This window comes from Maniola jurtina, chromosome 27, assembly GCF_905333055.1.
Source record: "Maniola jurtina chromosome 27, ilManJurt1.1, whole genome shotgun sequence".
NCBI classification, from domain to species: Eukaryota; Metazoa; Arthropoda; class Insecta; order Lepidoptera; family Nymphalidae; genus Maniola; species Maniola jurtina.
This window is the reverse complement of record NC_060055.1, coordinates 4,235,570-4,251,544: the sequence shown is the minus strand read 5'-3', so window position 1 is coordinate 4,251,544 and position 15,975 is coordinate 4,235,570. Positions and strand designations below refer to the sequence as shown.

Genomic DNA, 15,975 nt, shown 5'->3' with positions numbered 1-15,975 from the left:
CCTGTAGAGTTGTACTCGATGGGTGGCAACGGGAGCCTATTACTAAACCTTCGCTGTCCATCCGTCTGTCCGTCCGTCTGTAAGCGGGCTGTATCTCATGAACCGTAATAGAATGTGTATTTCTATTGCTGCTAAGGGGGGTCTCTCCGTCAGTCGCTCCATACAAACGTAGTTCCAATTTCATTTGAATATTAAGCAACCAAAGTCCATGAAATTTTGCAGACATATTCTAGAAACTAATATCTATGCCTAGTGTATCTGTGTATCTGTCTGTGGCATCGTAACTCCTAAACTAATGAACCCATTTCTTTTTTAATTTTTTTCTTTTTTAGATTTTAGTTTTTTTTTGTTTGGAAGGTGGCTTGATCGAGAGTGTTCTTAGCTATAATCCAAGAAAATCGGTTCAGCCGTTTGAAAGTTATCAGCTCTTTTCTAGTTACTGTAACCTTCACTTGTCGGGGGTGATATAAATTTTTAATTTACACTTGTTACCTATGTCCCCATTAGTGTCAGTGAATCAATAAAGTCTTTTTACAAACACAGATAGGTATCATATCGTCGTCTTAGAGTGAAAACCTCGGGAATGCATTTTTGCTCAAATTTATTTTATTGCGTTTCTAGGAAGAAAACCTCGCAACGCACATCCTGATCTGACTAATTTGTTCATTCGATACTCGTAACGCCATCTATGACATTAAATGAGAAACTCGTAAATACTCGCTTCTGTTAGTTACAGCACGCAGTTTTTTCTTCCTCCTGAAAAGTTACTTCTTTTACACTTACGAGGTTTTCACTCTAAGCCGTCGATATCAAATGTCGCACAAACGAAAGCGAAGGCTAAGGTCTCTAGGGCCAGTTTCACTCGTGCTCTCCCGCGGCGTTGCTTTCACCGTATTTAGTTACGAGCCCTACATAGTCGACCACTAGTGAATGAGAAAACTCTGAGCTTGGGTTACTTAACTGTCGAAGGTCGGCACATTCATGGGAAAGTGTCATTCGTAAAAAAACATTAGCCTGGTTGAAGTAAAACTTAACAGGGCTCTCTCCGTCACTCGCTTCATACAATCGTAGTTCCAATTTCATTTGAATATTAAGCAACCAAAGTCCATGAAATTTTGCAGACATATTCTAGAAACTAATATCTGTCTGTGGTGTTTTAGATTTTTCTAAAAATATGTGGTTTTAAAATTACAGGGGCTCAAAGATTTGTATGTAAATAATTATTAATTCCGCGTAACTTTGAAACCGAATATTTTAACAGAAATCTGGAAAACCACAGACATAGATATTAGTTTCTAGAATATGTCTGCAAAATTTCATGGACTTTGGTTGCTTAATATTCAAATGAAATTGGAACACTACGATTATATGAAGCGAGTGACGGAGAGACCCCTCTTAAACGTGAACAGAACGATGGGGCAGATATTTAAATCTACATCTACACTAATAATAATAATTTATTTCCAAAATTATAAATTGTCCTTTGGATGGCGTGGCTTGGACACAAGCTTCATTCCCTGACGGACACGACATACGAACAGACAGACAGACAGACGGACCGAAAACGAAATCACACAAATTTTATAAAGGAGAAAGTTTGTATGTGTGTGTGTGTGTTTGTTACTCCTTCACGCAAAAACTACTGGACGGATTGGGCTGAAAAGAATGGAGATAGATTATACCCTGGATTAGCACATAGGCTACTTTTTATCCCGGAAAATCAAAGAGTTCCCACGGGAATTTTAAAAAACCTACATCCACGCGAACGAAGTCGCGGGCATCAGCTAGTGATAGGCTATAAACCTAAAATACTAGTATCTGTCACCATAATGCTGATTCTGATAGCAACTAAATTTTAGAGTATAGTATAATAGTAGAGAACGAAATCCCGAGCATCACCTACATATACCTATATAGTAATTTTTTGTAATCATATATGTAACGAGCCGATGCCCGCGACTTCGCCCGCGTGGATTTAAGTTTTTCGAAACCCCGTGGGATCTCTTCGATTTTCCGGGATAAAAAGTAGCCTATGTGCTAATCCAGGATATTATCTATCCAAATCCAACATCTAAATTTCAGCCAAATCCGTCCAGTGGTTTTTGCGTGAAGGAGTAACAAACATACACACACACATACAAACTTTCGCCTTTATAATATTAATGTGATCTTTTGTAACACATATTATGCAAACAAATAATTTCTATTCTATTCTATTCTATTCTATTCTATTCTATTCTATTCTATTCTATTCTATTCTATTCTATTCTATTCTATTCTATTCTATTCTATTCTATTCTATTCTATTCTATTCTATTCTATTCTATTCTATTCTATTCTATTCTATTCTATTCTATTCTATTCTATTCTATTCTATTCTATTCTATTCTATTCTATTCTATTCTATTCTATTCTATTCTATTCTATTCTATTCTATTCTATTCTATTCTATTCTATTCTATTCTATTCTATTCTATTCTATTCTATTCTATTCTATTCTATTCTATTCTATTCTATTCTATTCTATTCTATTCTATTCTATTCTATTCTATTCTATTCTATTCTATTCTATTCTATTCTATTCTATTCTATTCTATTCTATTCTATTCTATTCTATTCTATTCTATTCTATTCTATTCTATTCTATTCTATTCTATTCTATTCTATTCTATTCTATTCTATTCTATTCAAATTCAAATTCAAATTCAAAATGTTTTTATTCAATTAGACTTTTACAAGTTCTTTCGAATCGTCAAAAGCATCTACCACTGGTTCGGAATGCCTTTCCTACCGAGAAGAACCAGCAAGAAACTCGGCGGTTGCTCTTTTCAAAGATTTGATATACAATATTATGCCATGTATAAAAGCAATTGAAGTCCTGCGCATTGCTGGAGCGAATCGAAGTTCAAATCCACGCTTTTTTATCATTTACATAATCTTCGATAGTATAATATGCTTTTCTCAAGAGCATATTTTTAATAGATTTTTTGAACCTGTGTAAAGGCAAGTCCAAAATTGACTGAGGAATTTTGTTATAGAAGATTATACCCATTCCCACAAATGACTTTTGGACCTTCCTGAGACGGAGTGTAGGAGTCGCAAGCCTGTTACGGTGTCTAGTCAGCCTGTTGTGTAGATCGCCAACCTTCTTGTAACTAAGAATATTTTGTCTTACAAAAATTATGTTGTTGTAAATATATTGAGAGGCTACGGTAAGGATACCTGTTTCCTTAAATTTTTCTCGAAGTGAATCGCGTGGTTTTAAGTTATAAATTGCGCGTATTGCCCTTTTTTGTAATACAAAAATTCTCCCAATATCTGCCGCTCTACCCCATATTAAGATTCCATAAGACATAATACTATGAAAATAAGCAAAATATACTATCTTTGCGGTCTCCACGTCAGTTAATTGTCGAATCTTTCTAACCGCGTAAGCAGCAGAGCTTAGTTTGCCAGCAAGAGTTGATATATGGGTGCCCCATTGCAGCTTCGCATCTAAGGTTATCCCCAAAAATGTAGTAGTCTCTTCTATTTTCAAAATATTCTATTCTATTCTATTCTAAACCTTGATATTGATTAATTATGACATTTGTCGCTAGGTAAAATAAACACGTCATCCAACGTTCACACGTACATTTATTATTTTACTAGCTAACGCCCGCGACTTCGTCCGCGTGGATTTGGGTTTTTCGAAATCCCGTGGGAACTCTTTGGTTTTCCGGGATAAAAAGTAGCCTATGTGCTAATCCAGAGTATAATCTATCACCATTCTAAATTTCAACCCAATCCGTCCAGTAGTTTTTGCGTGAAGGAGTAACAAACATACACACACACACACACACACACTCACACACACACACACATACAAACTTTCGCCTTTATAATATTATAGTGTGACTAGCTGACGCCCGCGACTTCGTCCGCGTGGATCTCTTTGGTTTTCCGGGATAAAAAGTAGCCTATGTGCTAATCCAGGATATTATCTATCTCTACTCCGAATTTCAGCCAAATCCGTCCAGTAGTTTGTGCGTGAAGGAGTAACACACACACACACACACATACAATCTCTCGCCTTTATAATATTAGATAACTGGTAACTCAATCAATTAGGAACGGGTTGCTTGCACGAAAACCGTGATCCAATGCAGTTAATCAAGTGAAAACAGGAAGTTAGGTTGCGTCTAGACCGCTTACATCACACTTAGCACTGTCAAGGGAATTAAAGGAAAGTCTCGCGCACTGCTTTATAGCACTTTCGATTGTATTTTATTACTAGCTGATACCCGCAGCTTCGCCCGCGTGGATTGGTCAGATCCCCTGCAGCATCAGGATTGAGGAGTTGGAATCCAATTTTTTTATGAAACAATGTCGCAAAGTTCCTCTATCGATTAAAAAAGAAATGACGCAAATCGGTTCAGAAATCTCGGAGATTTCGGATGTAAACACATAGGTAGAAAAACACAACTCCCTTTTTGAAAGTCGGTTAAAAAAGTAGCCTATGTTACTCCCTGGTCAATTCTCTACTTGTCTGTGAAAATCCCGTCAAAATCCGTTCAGCCGTTCCGAAGATTAGCCTTTTCAAACAGACAGACAGACAGACAAAAATTTTAAAAACGTGTGATTCAGTTATAGTATCGTTCGTTATTTGAACTTAATATGCGGTAGTTATTTCGAAATTACAGACAGACACTCCAATTTTATTTATTAATTAAAGTATAGATTAGTATAGATAACTTACGAGTACCAACGCGTTACCTTAACAGGGCTCTCTCCGTCACTCGTTTCATACAATCGTAGTTCCAATTTCATTTGATGAAATTTTGCAGACATATTCTAGAAACTAATATCTGTGTCTGTGGTGTTTTAGATTTTTCTAAAAATATGTAGTTTTAAAATGACAGCGGCTCAAAGATTTGTATGAAATTTTTTAAGACCGCGTAACTTTGAAACCGAATATTTTAACAGAAATCTGGAAAACCACAGACACAGATATTAGTTTCTAGAATATGTCTGCAAAATTTCATGGACTTTGGTTGCTTAATTTTCAAATGAAATTGGAACTACGATTGCATGAAACGAGTACGTTAATATTGTCAACGAAAAAATATTTCGCGTTAAAGTAGTCAACCAAAAAAGTGCAAAGTTCATTGAACCCGAAAGTCTGTTGTAATATCAGCAGATTGTACAAATAACACTTTTACCGATGGATTTGCGGAGAAAGTGGACTTTCGCTTTTCGCGGCGGATTCGATACGCGTTTTTGCGGACGGTATTAAGTTTAAATTATCCGATATCAATTCGTTTTGGTAGGGTCGGCATGTTAAGGATTTTTGAAACGGGACACGAAACTGGATAGTTTAACAGACATTATATTACTAGCGATCCGTCCCGGCTTCGTACGGGTCCAATGTACATACTAATGTGGTTATTTTTAACCCCCGACCCAAAAAGAGGGGTGTTCTAAGTTTGACGTGTGTACCTGTGTATCTTTCTGTGGCATCGTAGCTCCTAAACTAATGAACCGATTTTAATTTCGTTTTTTTGTTGGAAAGGTGGCTTGATCGAGAGTGTTCTTAGCTATAATCCAAGAAAATCGGTTCAGCCGTTTGAAAGTTATTAGCTCTTTTCTAGTTACTGTAACCTTCACTTGCCGGGGGTGTTATAAAACTCTTGTATACTTCAAAAGAATAAGACAGAATTTTCGATGTAATTTCTCAGTCGGCTATGTCCTTTCTCGGGATGCAAGCTATCTCGATACTAATTTTTAACAAAATCCCTAGTCACTACTCATTTCATTGCCCATATTATAAATGCGAAAGTGTGTTTGTTTGTTGGTTGGTCCTTCAATCACGTAGCGATAGAGCAACGGAACGACGTGTTTTTTTTTATAGGTAACCCCCTGGAGAGTGACACAAGCTACTTTTTATCCAGGAAAATCAAAGAATTTCCGCGGGATTTCTTAAAACCTGAATCCACGCGGACTAAGTCGCAGGCATTTGCTAAGGATTTTTGAAAATTCAACCCCTAAGTGGGTAAAATAGCAGACAACGTGGGTATACGCTAGTAAGATATAATATTGGGACTATTCTAAAGAAAATTAAAACGTTGGTTACCCTACTTTACGGCTATTGTCGTATCAATCAGGTATTCGATTTTGTGATGTTTTTGTTTCCTATTTTCATGTTATTCCACTGCAGTACATTACACAATGCCTTATAGAATGTTATTATGCTGTGACATAATCTATGCATGCGGTTTGAAGACATAATATTATTTAGTTTATTATAGAACTAGAGGATGCCCGCGACTTCGTCCGCGTGGATTTAGGTTTTTAAAGATCCCGTGGGAACTGTTTGATTTTCCGGGATAAAATGCCTATGTTATTACAGGGACGCAAGCTACCTCGGTACCAAATTTCATACAAAGCAGTTAAGCGGATGGGTTTTTAGGAATCCCGTGGGAACTCTTTGTTTTTCCGGGATAAAAAGTAGCCTATGTCCGTCCCCGGGATAAAAGCTAACCCTGCACCAAATTTCGTCAGATTCGGTTAAATTGTTGGGCTTTGAAAAGGTAGCAGACAGACAGACAGACACACTTTCGCATTTATAATATTAGTATGGACTAGACTTCATCCGCGTGGATATAGGTTATTAAAATCCCGTGGGAACTCATTGACATTGCGGCATAAAAAGTAGCCTATGTGCTAATCCAGGGTATAATCTATCTCCATTCCGAATTTCAGCCAAATCCGTCCAGTAGTTTTTGCGTGAAGGAGTAACAAACATACACACACACACACACACACACACACACAGACACATACAAACTTTCGCCTTTATAATATTAGTGTGAAGTAAAAGTAAAAAGTAAAAGTAAAAAAGCCTTTATTATCTAATACGTTTCCTAATACATTTATAGCTATGTTGTGTTACAATAATTTATTTATTCATTTTGTTCATAAATTCATCATAATCAATATCAGAACTTATATCAATTCCCATTTCTCAGTATCAATTAATTTATCGTCACATAAAAATTAATGAAATAATGTCAAAAATTTATTGATAAAATAATTATAATATTAGTAGTATATAATATTATATTGACAACTAGCTGATGCCCGCAGCTTCGCCCGCGTGGATTGGTCAGATCCCCTGCAGCATCAGGATTGAGGAGTTGGACTCCAAATTTTTTATGAAACAATGTCACAAAGTTCCTCTATCGATTAAAAAAGAAATGACGCAAATCGGTTCAGAAATCTCGGAGATTTCGGTATACATAGGTAGAAAAACACAACTCCCTTTTTGAAAGTCGGTTAAAAAAGTAGCCTATTTTACTCCCTGGTCAATTCTCTACCTGTCTGTGAAAATCCCGTCAAAATCGGTTCAGCCGTTCCCAAGATTAGCCTTTTCAAACAGACAGACAGACAGACAGACAGACAGACAAAAATTTTAAAAACGTGTGATTCATTTATAGTATCGTTCAAATAACCATATGACCTTAATATGCGGTAGTTATTTCGAAATTACAGACAGACACTCCAATTTTATTTATTAGTATAGATGTAATCTCCTTAGCAAACTAGTACTTTACGTGAAGAGTCAGTCTCTACAGTCTTAACAAAATAAGTATTTCGTACAACTAAAGTAGGTTTATAGCAATATATTTAATTCTAGTCACACTACATGCCAACGAGAAACTTAGAGAAAATCGCAAGCGAGAATTGAACCCGTGACCCGTCCCGTATTCGCATACTGGTTGGGTACTTTCAAATGTGGTATTTAGGAGTTTTCCAAGCCCTTTGGCAGCCTTTTGGTCGGCCATGTGTGAGGCCTGCCCGCGAAATTCAAATTTAATTTGGTTTTTCGCAATTTGTAAACTAATACGACAACGTAGGCTTATGGAATTTTAATTGCGGCAATGGCAGTATCATCCTCACTCATCATCCCTCAAGGGTCCAGTTTAAGAAATTAGCTCTAGTATCGAGTATAACTCACAAATTAGTCGATACTAGAGCTAATTTCTTAAACTGGACCCTTTCAAGCAAAGACTTTTATATAAACATGTGAGGATGATACTGCCATTGCCGCAATTTAAATACCATAAGCCTACGTTGTCGTATTAGTTTACAAATTGCGAAAAACTAAATTAAATTTGAATTTCGCGGGCAGGCTCGTCGCTTCCACCTTAACCAATTTATACAGAGGTACCTTGCGTCCCTTGTCAAAAGCAACGTTTTATCCCGGAACACTCAGAGGGACGCGCACACCTCCTCCCTGCCAGGTCAATGAGCCAAGGCTAACAATATCCCATGAAAAGAAATCGCTAACCATGTTTTAGGGTACTACACCCAAGCGTAGAAACGGATTCAACTAAGATATGTTTTTTATATGGAAGGATGCGTGCTATGGATGCCAGCTATGGGCCGTCGCGAGTGGTGTAGCTATGTGCAGGCACGGCAGGACGCGTGAGCGCCTCTCTCCTCACCGCGTCGCTCTCACCGCTTCCCTACTATCGATACATCGCATAGCTCGAGCTGCGCATCTTCCTCGCGCAGCTACTTTGCGGCGGCGCATCCTCCTCGCACAGCTACATAGCTTAGTATTGGTGGAAACGGTCACATATTTTCGTAGCGTAGATTTCACATCTTCGTAGCATAGCTGCATAGCACATCTCTGGTGGAAAGGCACACTAAACTATCTCAAAGAAACGGTGTACCTACCTGTAGTTCTGATTCGCATCCAAACATTTGCGTTATATCCGTAACGTAACCTACGGCAGTACGTGCCTCGAATACCTAATCACTAATAGGAGGTCGTGATACTTCATGATTTCTCTTATATGTTATACAGGGGTTATGCCCACTAGGTGGACAGACGGTAGGTATCAAACGAGTCACAGACAGTTGCTGGATGGCGCGCCAGCGCACGAATAGATTAGAATAGACTAGATTTCTATTCAAATAAACTTTTACAAGTGCTTTTGAATCCCAACAAGTGTAAATTAATTTATAACACCCCCGACAAGTGAAGGTTACAGCAACTAGAAAAGAGCTGATAAATTTCAAACGGCTGAACCGATTTTGTTGGATTATAGCTAAGAGCACTCTCGATCAAGCCACCTTTCAAACTAAAAAACTAAATTAAAATCGGTTCATTCGTTTAGGAGCTATGATGCCACAGACAGATACACAGAGACGCACGTCAAACTTATAACACCCCTCTTTTTGGGTCGGGGGTTAAAAATAATCTATCACTGGTTTGGAATGCCGTTCCTACCGAGAAGAACCAGCAAGAAACTCGGCGGTTGCTCTTTTCAAGTGTTCAATTTACAATAATATGCCATACTATACTATACAAGCAATTGCAGCCCCGCATGAATACGTCATAATAGGTATCTAAATGCCGAATTTCAGCCCGATCCGTCTTATTTGAGCTGTGCATTGATAGATCAGTTCAATCAGTTTTTCCTTCATTTTCTTTTTAACCTCCGACCCAAAAAGAGGGGTGTTAAAAGTTTGACGTGTGTATCTGTATATCTATCTGTGGCATCGTAGCTCCTAAACTAATGAACCGATTTTAATTTAGTTTTTTTTTTAAAGGTGGCTTGATCGAGAGTGTTCTTAGCTATAATCCAAGAAAATCGGTTCAGCCGTTTGAAAGTTATCAGGTCTTTTCTAGTTACTGTAACTTTCTATAAATTTTTAATATACACTTGTTATATATTTAGATTCCCTCGTGTCTATTACAAGTTGTTAAGTATACTGATGCTTACCTAAAGGAAAAGACTTTCGCTTGAAGGTTACGATAGGTTGTAGTGATGGGACACTATCGACAGAGGTTTCGATAGTGATATTATATTTAAAGATATTTATCGACAGTTCTAGACAGGGAAGACGAATAACAAAATTAAACTACAAACACAAACATTATGACTGATTTTCTAATCATTTAAAGTTTTTTTATAAAAAAAAAGAATATTAGCCATGTTAAATGACTAATATTCCCCTTTCCTCTTCAACTAAGCGTCAGGCTTGTGCTAGGAGTAGGTACGACAATAGTGCAACGGGCGGGGTCTGAACCGTCGACCTTTCGGTTTTCAGTCCACTCCTTTACCGGTTGAGCTATTGAAGCAGAATTTAAAGATTCTGTACAATTTACAAGATAGGTAGATAGATAGATAGATGGACGGACGGACGGACAGACAGACAGACAGACAGATAGATAGATAGATAATCAAATATCTATCTGTCTATCTATCTATCTGTCTGACAGATAGATAATTAATCAAAGAAAGACAATCAAAGAGCAATCTCTACTAGGCAACCTTTGGTGAAAGGAAATACTAGGTGTATTGGATAGTACCTATTCCGGGAACGGAATAAAAATTGATTTATTTACGTCACACGTACGTTATTTATTTGTATCACAGTTACATGTGTATCTAATTTCAACTTAATTGCTTCCGTCTTTATTCAAACCTACGGAACCCCAGAAACCGTTTTAATTATACCTGCACCAACTTGAATATTAAACAAAGTAGTCCGGGACTTCGTCTGTGTTGGTGTTAGCTGGTGGGTGTGTTCTGCCTTTTTGGAGTGTTTTTTTTTTTGTTGAAACTGACTGGAAAGCGCTCTAAGGGGGTGCCGTGCGTATGTCGGCGAGCGCCAGCACAGACGGGGTCCATACTTGTATAGTTTAACTAACTTGTTACAAATAACTACAAACTTGACATTGGCTAATCTTTGTAAAAGCCAGACGAGAGAGAAAAAAAAAGTAGTCCGCCATATTAAGTGTATGCACAAATTGTGGCAAATAAAGTGTAGTAAACGTTCTTGGGAACCTGTTTTGAATTTAAAAAGAAAGCAACCTGCAGCTGCCTTCCTCGCCCGCATTTCACTTCCTCGTAATGTGCGATTATATACTCTTTTTAGAGTTCCGTACCTCAAAAGGAAAAACGGAACCCTTATAGGATCACTTTGTTGTCTGTCTGTCCGTCGTGTCTGTTAAGAAAACCTATAGAGTACTTCCCGTTGAACTAGAATCATGAAAGGCAGGTAGGTAGGTCTTATAGTACAAGTAAAGGAATAAATCCGAAAACCGTGAATTAGTGGTTACATCATTAAAAAAAAAAAAATTAAAATGTGTTTCAATTTTCAAAGTAAGATAACTATACTAAGTGGGGTATCATATGAAAGGTCTTTACCTATACATTCTAAAACAGATTTTCATTTATTTTTATGCATAATAGTGCAAAATGTCGGAAAAAATATCCGAGTACGGAACCCTCTGTGCGCGAGTCTGACTCGCATTTGGCCGCTTTTTATATTTCACAAAAATATTTGGGCTACTTTGAATAAAACTATTATACGGGTGTGAAACGTGGGAAGCAATCAATCAATCAGCCTGTTTGCGTCCACTGCTGGACATAGGCCTTCCCGAGAGCACGCCACCACACACGATCCTCCGCCTTCCTCATCCACCCACTTACCGCTATCCTCTTAAGGTCGTCAGTCCACCGATTCGGAGGTCGTCCCACACTGCGCTTGCTGATACGCGGTCTCCACTCCAGAACACGTCTACCCCAGCGGCCATCAGTTCTACGACAGACGTGGCCTGCCCACTGCCACATCAGCTGGATAATTCTCCTACGGGTTTCTCCTACGGGTGGTTGGTGGGAAGCAATTAAATTGGTAATCCATGAAATTCAAGGGTTTTCTTATCAAGCAACAATTTCTGTCTAGTTACTACTAGGTAGGTATACCTATTGTGCACTAGTTTTGTTTGTATGACGTTTACTGCTGTTATCAGCGCTAAAATGGTGAAAATCAAATTGCTTCAAAAACTTCGGCAATCGCAAGTCCAGCGTGTATGAAATATCAGTCACACTAACATTATAAAGGCGAACGTTTGTGTGCATGTGTGTATGTTTGTTACTCCTTCACGCAAAAATTACTGGACGGATTTGGCTGTAATTCGGAATGGAGATAGATAATATCCTGGATTAGCACATAGGCTACTTTATATCCCGGAAAATCAAAGAGTTCCCACGGGATTTCGAAAAACCTGAATCCACGCGGGCGAAGTCGCGGGCATCGGCTAGTTTAATATAAACATAACATATTATTTGTCGTAGCAGAACTCTAGACTCTCTGGAGATTGCTCCAAGCAATAAGGCCGCCTTTGCACACAATTGTTTTTTTCTGTTTTCTTCTTTCTGTGTTGTGTTCCTTTACATGTGTTTTGCAATAAAGTGTTCTATCTATCTATCTATCTATCTAGTTAACTAAACAGTCCAAGCAACAAGTTAATGGTTAATGGTTAACTATAAAATGAATTCGCATTTCTCTAAAACAAAAGCGTCGTTAATCATAATTTCACATCGACTGAAAATAATCGACTAATGCGCGTCACTAACGCATTATCGATAAAGCATTTTGACGTGCCTCGGCACAATAGAAAGTTTATTTGGTTGGCTCACCGTTAGCAAAAAAAAAAAATCGAGCCTTAATTTTCTGTCAAATAAATGTCAACTTTATTTATTTGTTAAATAAAGTCCTATATTTATTGCATCCGAAAGAATGTTCTTAACAGGACTCTCTCCGTCACTCGTTTCATACAATCGTAGTTCCAATTTCATTTGAATATTAAGCAACCAAAGTCCATGAAATTTTGCACACATATTCTAGAACTAATATCTGTGTCTGTGGTGTTTTAGATTTTTCTTAAAATATGTAGTTTTAAAATTACAGGGGCTCAAAGATTTGTATGAAAATTTTTAAGACCGCGTAACTTTGAAACCGAATATTTTAACAGAAATTTGGAAAACCACAGACATAGATATTAGTTTCTAGAATAAGTCTGCAAAATTTCATGGACTTTGGTTGCTTAACATTCAAATGAAATTGGAACTACGATTGTATGAAACGAGTGACGGAGAGAGCCCTCTTAATTGTAAGGAAGTGGTCAGAATGTAGAGTAGGAGCCCGCCAAATAATGTAAGGAAGTCATTTTTACCCGACTGCGGCAAAGCCAAACGGAAGGGTTATGATTTTAGCAGTCTTTGTATGTATCTCTTATATACTTTTATTTTTATATGATTAAATTAACATTTATGAGCTTAATAATAGGCAGTTCTTTAAAAATAACAGATTCAAATTAAAAAAAAAAAACTATTCTACTTACACCTAGGTACCCAAATTTCTGTGGACTCTTGCACTACTATTCCAACAATGTTCCATACGTCATTTTGACAGTTACAGAAATGTACGTAAGGATTTAGTATCTCATTAAAGTTGCCTTAAATTCTAAATGACTGTTAATAACGTCCTCTTTGGCGAATTTAAATTATGTAACACCAAAATTGAGGAGTTGGGAATCTTAACGAGAATTGATTTCCAATTTTACTGTCCTTAAAAATATGTAATAATTTGTTTTCAATACTTTATACGATAAAATCTAAAACTTGTTTAATTACTAGGTAATACCCGCGACTTCGTCTGCATGGATTTAGCTTTTTATTTAATTTTCTGGGATATAAAAACTATGTCACTACTGGTCACTACATAATGTCCATGCAAAAAAACCCACCAAGTGCTAGTCAGACTCGCGCACTGAGGGTTCCGTACTCGGGTATTTTTCCAACATTTTGCACAATAAATCAAAAATTATTATGCATAAAAATAAATAAATATCTGTTTAGAATATACAGAAGCCCTTTCATATGATAGCCCACTTGGTATAGTTATCTTACTTCGAAAATTGAAACACATTTTAATTTTTTTAAATGTGTAATTTTTTTACCCTAAAAATGACGTGACAAGTTGCTCAATTTTAGGACAAACCAAGAAACAAACACAATTTTTTATTTATAATATTAGTAGTATATCCATTTTTTACGTTTATTTTATGCATCTACTAGCTTATTCCCCCGACTTTATCCGCGTGGTCTTGCCTCGATTTTAAACTCCTATTTAACCCACTTAGGGGTTGAATTTTCAATAATCCTTTCTTTGCAGATGTCTATGTTATAATAGCTAACTGTAGGTATGTATATCAAATTTCAATCCAATCCGTCCAGTAGTTTGAGCTGTGCGTTGATAGGTCAGTTAGTCAGTCAGTCAGCTTCTCCTTTTATTTAATTAGATTTCCATGATCACATGTTATGTTTTATATTAGGTATCAGTTAAAAATTTGCTGAACTTTTTAAATTAAACTTTTTTTGTTGCTGACGCTACTTAACAAGAATGTAATCATCCGCTATCAGTGATTTGAAGATGAACACAATGCCAGGTGGGTCTGGTGTACAATGATTACTCATTCTTTTATTATGATAACTGATAAGACCCTCCATTTTTAGGTTTCCGTACCTCAAAAGGAAAAACGGAACCCTTATAGGATCACTTTGTTGTCTGTCTGTCTGTCTGTCCGTCGTATATGTCAAGAAAATTATAGGGTACTTCCCGTTGACCTATAATCATGAAATTTGGCAGGTAGGTAGGTCTTATAGCACAAGTACAGGAATAAATCTGAAAACCGCGAATTTGTGGTTCCATCATTTAAAAAAAAAGTGTTTCGATTTTCAAAATAAGATAACTATACCAAGTGGGGTATCATTTGAAAAAGTTTTGTCAGTACATCCTAACAATCCTATCCAACAGATTTTTATTTATTTTTATGTATGATAGTTTTTGATTTATCGTGCAAAATGTTGGAAAAATACCCGAGTACGGAACCCTCAGTGCGCGAGTCTGACTCGCACCTAATCGGTTTTTTTTTTTAATTTAGATGTAAGTTAACCCTTGACTGCAATCTCACCTGGTTATAATGCAGTCCAACATGGAAGCGGGCTAACCTGGACAGTTTTTATTAAACCCGTTTGGTTTCTATACGGCATCGTACTGGAACGTAAATCGTTTGGCGGCATGGCTTTGCCGGTATAGCGATTAGCGAGTTGAGCTGAAAACTAGAAACGAGTTGGCTAGCAACGAGAAGTAAGTGTGTAGTTGGGATAGTTTAGTGTGCAAGTGCGATAGATGAATAATCGCCCGTCATATATTAATTAATTCCTGCGCAAACTGCGCGAGTGTTTCGACCGCCAAAAGAGTATCGCTGAGCGAGTTTTTCTTTGATAGCTCTTGTCGCTGTGACAAATTAGTGGAGAGAGAGTTCTCCATAGTTATTAATACATTTATCTCTTTTACTGACACGAAATCATACATCGATTGTACGTTTCTTGACCGAGTCGATAGTTACTCGCTTCCTCGTCAGCGGTGGAGTAACTGCCACAGGCTGCATCATCACTTGCCAAAAGGTCTGATTGCAGCCAAGCCAACTTTTTTTTAATTTATAGACTATACGCTATAAATTAAAAAAAAGTTGATAACATGAAATCGAACCCGGATCCTCTACCGTCAAATATACGCTACACAAATATCGAATGTAGATAATAAATTAATTTACCGTTTCTGCATTATTGATTCTTGCCACCATATTTTCGCATGAGTTAATTTAACCTACTTCAAAGCGGTACCTCTTATCACTACATCCATCCTTTTCACACTCATAAATATGTTGTTAATTAGAAAGAGATAGGCGCAAAGTAATGAGATTTTTAAATAATTATGTCATCTTTCGGTTAGAAAAAGTGAGATGATTCCACCCGTTAAGTATGTTCGTAGTACTATTTATAAAGCGACTTATGAAACTGTGAACCTTTCGCGATTTTGCGGGCTTTTTCTTTTTTTCCTGAAGTTTTTTTTTCGCTTTTTTTGCTTGCACTTTATGAAAATTATATTTCAAGGAAAGCAATAGGCTAGAACACGCTTTTCCAGAAGATGAAGATTGAGAAAGCAAATCTAGGCTAGAACACGCTTTTCCAGAAGATGAAGATTGAGAAAGCAAATCTAGGCTAGAACACGCTTTTCCAGAAGATGAAGATTGAGAAAGCAAATCTAGGCTAGAACACGCTTTTCCAG

The 15,975-nt window shown here is 37.1% G+C and overlaps 1 long non-coding RNA gene across 1 annotated transcript; it reads left to right on the top strand.

Annotated features, from left to right (window-relative positions):
* Positions 1-8,425: 8,425 nt before the first annotated feature.
* LOC123878951 lies at positions 8,426-15,162 on the top strand. Its single transcript, XR_006798914.1, has 3 exons — positions 8,426-8,436; positions 12,579-12,581; positions 15,119-15,162. It is a non-coding gene; the product is annotated as an uncharacterized LOC123878951 (long non-coding RNA).
* The last annotated feature ends 813 nt before the right edge of the window (positions 15,163-15,975 follow it).